General features: G+C 37.8%; 1 long non-coding RNA gene across 2 annotated transcripts in view; it reads right to left on the bottom strand.

The window, feature by feature from the left end:
* Positions 1 to 541: 541 nt before the first annotated feature.
* The window catches only part of LOC115940051 (uncharacterized), a 67,146-nt gene continuing 61,677 nt past the window's right edge, over positions 542 to 6,010 (bottom strand). Inside the window, exon 7 of one of the 2 annotated variants that reach the window (XR_004074840.2) lies at positions 542 to 907. This is a non-coding gene — a long non-coding RNA (uncharacterized LOC115940051). The remainder of the gene's footprint in view (positions 908 to 6,010) is intronic. The other variant, XR_004074838.2, reaches the window with a different exon arrangement.

The raw sequence follows: 6,010 nt of genomic DNA, 5'->3' as shown, positions 1-6,010 counted from the left end.
AAATAAAAAGTTTATAGCAGAGAAGTAGGAAAGTGAGACATTTCTGCTTACTAGTCTCTTTTTTAGTATTAAAACCAGAGGCCATCTGTGGATGGTGAAGAGAAAGGTGGAGAATTTGGGGGCTGGGGAAAGGGTGGAAGGTTTTAGATTGTTCCTGAAAGGACTGGAGAAATAATTGGATGACTATTGCCTGGCAGGGCTGAAGGCCAAATAAGTTGGGGGATGCACATTTGGTTGATGAATAGAAACCATGTAGACTTAAAAAGAGACAGTCTCATTCTGGGAATAATTCAAGTCAGATTGATGAGTTTATATGACTTGCCAAATGGACTAATCAGTATACATAAAAATTTAATTTTAATTAGATAAGGAATACATGAGTAAATACTCAAAGAAAATTTATAACATTACAAACTATAGAGAGCGAAAACTAAAATTACTTTTTCACTCTTACCCCAAATCTATTTCCTTTCCTAGAAGTAATCAGAGTTAACAATTTTATGTACATATGTGTAGACTTTTGTGCATTCACATAAACACAATTACAAAATATATTACTATCAAATACATATACACATAATTTGTGTGGGGTTTTTTTGTTTGTTTCTGTGTGTGTGTGTGTGTGTTTTGTTTTGTGTTTACCTAAACAGGACCAGGCTTCATGAATTGTTTTACAACTTGTTTTATTTGGGGTTTGGGTTTTTTTTTTTTTTTTTCCTGACAATGGTTTGGGGATCTTTTTAGGGGCATGCAGACATATCTGATTCCCACATAGCTTTAGGTAGCATGTGCCATAGTTCAGTTAATTGTCTCTTCTGATGGATGTTCAGACTTCCAGTTTTTCACTGCTATTATGATGCTGAAATGAATATCCTTGTACATGCTTCTGCACACCTATGGCAGATACCTAGGAATCAAAGGAAATAGCAGTTTGATTGGCATTGCCCAAGTTGCTTTCCAATAAGAGTGTGCTAATTTATGCTCTCAGCCACAATTTATGAACATCCACAAGGTATGAAAGCATTTCTTTGGCTATGTTCTCACTAACACCTGGTATTAGCCATCTTTCAAACATCTATTAACATAATGACTTACAAATCTTCATTTGAATTTCTGTTTCATTGATTGGAGATGAAGCTGTGAATTGTTTTCATCAACTGCATTTGTTTCTCCTCTGAAATTCTTGTTTCTATGTTTTGTCCCCTCTTTTATTGTGCTTTTAATTGACTTATAAGTAATCTTTAGAAATTCAGAATATTTTCTTTTGTTTTATTTTATATAATCTCAAATACTTTCTTTTGCCTTTTTGGATTCTTCTTGGATTCTGACCTTTTGTCTTAATCACATGTTTCTACATTTTTCTTCTGATATGTTTATAGATGTTTCTTAAACATCTCTTTCATTCATTTGACATTTATTTTTGTCAATGAGAAAGGTATACGGTTTTCCTCACATCATAGTCTACCCTTTCACCACTTACCAGAAATGTTATTTTAATCAGAGCAAGTCCTCAATAAGTCTATCTTAATAACACATCCAAAGTCCAACCACTTCGTACCATCTCCACTGTTCTCTCCAAATTAAACTATATAGTTGTCTGAACAACTATACTGGCCTATAGTCTCCTTTTGTCTATCTTATTTGTAACACATAGAAAGACCTCTTTAAAATGTAAGTCAGATATGTGATTTCCATGCTTAAAATAATCCACTGATTTTGACCACACTCAGAATAAAATCCAAACTCCTCACTTATAAACTGTCTGTAAGGCCCTGTGTGCTCTGGCTTCTCCCTGCTGTTTGATCTTATCTTGGCCTGTCCTAAACAAAGGCAGCTTAGGCCTTTACACCAGCTATTCTAGAACTTTCTTTCTGGAATATCCATTCCCAGATCTACCATGGTTTTTCCTTCAAATAACTAAAATTTCTGCTTAAATGTCACCTCTTCAAGGAGGCCTTCCTAACCATTCTACCTAAAATGGCCTCATCCTTCCCTAAACCTGTAATTTGGCATAGCAATTAACTGCAGAATTGATACAATCTGTTTTCAACAAAAAAACATAAAACAAAACAAAACAATATGTTGGGATATACTATATTAGGCCTTAATGCTCTTGTTAATACAAGTTTCATAATAGGAGACATGTTTCTTATTTATTGCTATATCATATGGTACCTAGAATATATTAAAAATGCTATACTTCTTATAGTAAGATAATCAGCAAATCCATTGAGCTAAAAGATGCTGAAACTCACAAAGTTATCTGATTTGGGGAATGAATATTTCTTACCTATATAAGTTTAATTGGAAAAAAAATCTATAATTTTATCCTAATGAAGTATTTTCCTCCTCTCATTCTTTCAAACTTTGGAAGCAACTGTAACATTTCTATTGTTCCATTAAGATTCTGATTATATGAGGAGGATATGGGCAATTTAGGTGTCTTTCATACATACCCACTCATTAGCAAAAAATATATATTTATATGTATATGAGAAAAAAAATACCTTTGAAAGGTGAAGCTTAGCCCTAAAGGAATACATTTCTAAATCAAGCATATGTAAACACCCACACACATTCACACACATACACGTACTGATTAGAGGAACACTGAAGACAAGATTTCTTTGTATTGAAATCAAAACTTAACCCTCAATATAGGTTTTCATATGAATTACAATTCTTCTGAGATAATGGTTGGAGCAAATATGAAGGAAGAAAAGAAGAAAGGAAGGAAGGAAGGAAGGAAGAAAAGAAAGAAGGGAAAATATTGGTTGTGGGTCCATGAAAAATTTTTATATTACCTGCACACTTTGTTACATGCTTAAAATATTTTATTAGAAATTTTTTAAAAATTTAGGACAATTGTAGGACTATTAATAAAGTATGCATAACTCTTATGTCCCAGCTTCCCAGGGGATGAAAGGCTTGGGTTATGTTTTAAAAATGTATCAGTTTCTGAAGGCCAATACCTGGAAATTCAAGCAAGGCAGCCCAGGTGTGCCTGAAATTAGTATGGCCATGATAATCCAAAGAAAAAATAAAGCTCTTAAGAAATATTAAGAATAAGAATGATGGCAACTCTGCTCATTCAGTCCCATGACAGCTAACTCCCCGTAGCTCCTCTAAATCCTGATAGTCTGAAGGTCCCTCATTCCCTTCCATAAGACCCATGTTACATAAGTAGACCAATAACATAGCAGCTTCTGGAAGCATCCAATAAGAGCATGAGATATCTGAGTTAGAAAGCTCAGCTTTCCCTGGCTAAGTATGTGGCATTACAGGCACTTTATTTAGTCTTTCTGTGCCTCAATTATCTCCTTAATAAATTGGGATAATTTGCAAAAATATATTCTTTGCGACCCAGTAAGCTTTTTCCATGACCCACTGTGGATTAGGGCTCACACTGTGAAAAGCACTCCTCTATTCTTGTTTGAACATTTAGCAGTTTTAATGTTTTTCTGTTATAAAAATTTTTGAGAAACCTGAATACTCCTAATTAAACACACACTTATAAATTAACATGATATGTAAGTGTGGATCTCTGGTTTCCTTACTATACAGATCTATAAATAAATGTATTTCAACATGGTTAAGTTTCTTAATAAATATTGCCATAATTCTCATCAAAAGCAATATGGCCCATTTACTCAAAAAATTAGGGTTTTTTTGTTTATGTACCTTAGTCTCTCTTAACAAATATAAGTCATGATTCCTTGGTAACCTGGAAAAGATGGCAGAGGAGTAGGGGACCCTATTCCAACCAGTCCTTGGAATTGAGCTGGATATCTACCAGACCACTCTGAACACCCATGAAATCAGCCTTAGATATAAGAAGATGGATCTGGATCTCTACAAACAGAATATCGCAGGCGTTTAGTTTTGAGATAGAAGCAGGGAGCCATGATTCTGTGGGCACATATCCAAAGATAAACTGAAGGGGGAGGGAGCCGTGGCAATCCTACAGCACCAGTGAGTGATGGCGTCCTGTGCTGGGGATTGGGCACAGATATGCAGACCTGTAGTGGCGGGGAAAGGACTTTAGGACATCCCCAGACAGAAACCTGGAGCGGTGGGGCTGAGGGTGTGAACTGGGGGTGGCTGGCGATTTTAGAAGCACAAAGGGCAGAGATGTAGCCCTGTGCCCAACTTCGAGGTGAGGACTGGGAACGCTGCTGAGGGGCGCACAACTCAGGACACTGCAGTTTATAGCAGCACAGACAGAAATGGAGATAGTGTGGCCTGGAGAGCTCACTGAAGAACAGACTGCGATCTCTGCTCTGAGGCAGAGGGTTGGAAAAGATCTCTTCTGCTCTGACTCTTGGAAGAGATGCAGAAAGCCACCAGGGAAAGCCACCAGAGAACAAAAGCCCCCAAAAAACCGGTGTTCACTGAACCCATCCTACACCACCAGGGGCAGGGCAACACTGCCCAAACAGGGTTGCCTGAGTAGCAGCGCAGCAGGCCTCTCCCCCAGAAGACAGGCTGGGAAAACAAGAGGCCAACAACCCTAAGGTCCCTATAAAACAGGTGCATCTTGCTTGGGTTGTGGGCAATAATTTGGACTCTATACATTCCCTCAACCACCCCTCAACAGAATGACTAGGAGGAGGAACCCCCAAAATAGGAAAGACTCAGACACTCTGACTTCTGCCAGAGATTTACAAATGGATACAGATATATCCAGGATGTTGGAGATGGAATTCAGGGTAGCAGTTGTGAAGACAATAGCTGGAATGGAGAAATTGAGTAATGGCAACATAGAGTCTCTAAGGGCAGAAATGAAAGCTGAATTGGCAGAACTTAAAAATGCTATGAATGAGATCAAATCTAATCTAGATAATCTAACAGCTAGGGTAAGCGAGGCTGAAGAATGAATTAGTGATCTAGAAGACCAATTATAGACAAGAAGGAAAAAAAGGAGGCCAGGGAGAAACAACTCAAAATCCATGAAAATAGAATCAGAGAAATAAGTGACACCATGAAACGTTCCAATGTCAGAATTATCGGGATCCCTGAGGGGGTGGAGAGAGAGAGAGGACTAGAAGATATATTTGAGCAAATCATAGCTGAAAACCTCCTTAATCTGGGGACTGAAACAAACATTCGTGTCCTAGAGGCAGAAGGACCCCTCTGAAGATCAAGGAAAACAGGTCAATGCCCCAGCATGTAATAGTAAAACTTGCAAATCTTAGAACCAAGGAAATCATCTTAAGGGCAGTTAGGGGGAGGAGATTCCTTACATATAGAGGGAGGAACATCAGAATAATGTCAGACCTACCCACAAAGACCTGGCAAGCCAGAAAGGGATGGCAAGACATATTCAGGGTACTAAATGAGAAGAACATGCAGCCAAGAATACTTTATCTGGCAAGGCTGTCATTGAGAATGGATGGAGAGATGCAGAGCTTCCAAGACAGGCAGAAACTGAAACAATATGTGACCACTAAGCTGGCCCTACAAGAAATATTAAGGGGGGTTCTATAAAAGGAGAAAGACCCCAGGAGTGATATAGAACAGAAATTTATAGAGACAATCTATAGAAACAAGGATGTCACAGGCAACATGATGACAATAAATTCATATCTTTCAATAATCACTCTCAATGTGAACAGCCTAAATGCTCCCATAAAATGGCACAGGGCTGCAGATTGGATAAAAAGACAGGACCCATCCATATGGTGTCTACAAGAGACTCATTTTGAACCTAAAGATACATCCAGACTGAAAGTGAAGGGATTGAGATCCATCTTCCATGCCAACACACCTCAAAAGAAAGCTGGGGTAGCAATTCTTATATCAGACAAATTAGATTTTAAGCTAAAGACTGTAGTTAGAGACACAGAAGGACACTATATCATTCTTAAAGGGTCTATCCAACAAGAAGATCTAATAATTGTAAATATCTATGTCCCCAACATGGGAGCAGCCATCTACATAAGCCAACTGTTAACCAAAATAAAGAGTCATATTGATAACAATACTTTAATTGTAGGAGACCTCAATACTC

Source organism: Leptonychotes weddellii, chromosome 1 (assembly GCF_054177405.1).
Source record: "Leptonychotes weddellii isolate Sample4059 chromosome 1, ASM5417740v2, whole genome shotgun sequence".
NCBI classification, from domain to species: domain Eukaryota; kingdom Metazoa; phylum Chordata; class Mammalia; order Carnivora; family Phocidae; genus Leptonychotes; species Leptonychotes weddellii.
This window is presented reverse-complemented; position numbering and strand designations above follow the sequence as displayed.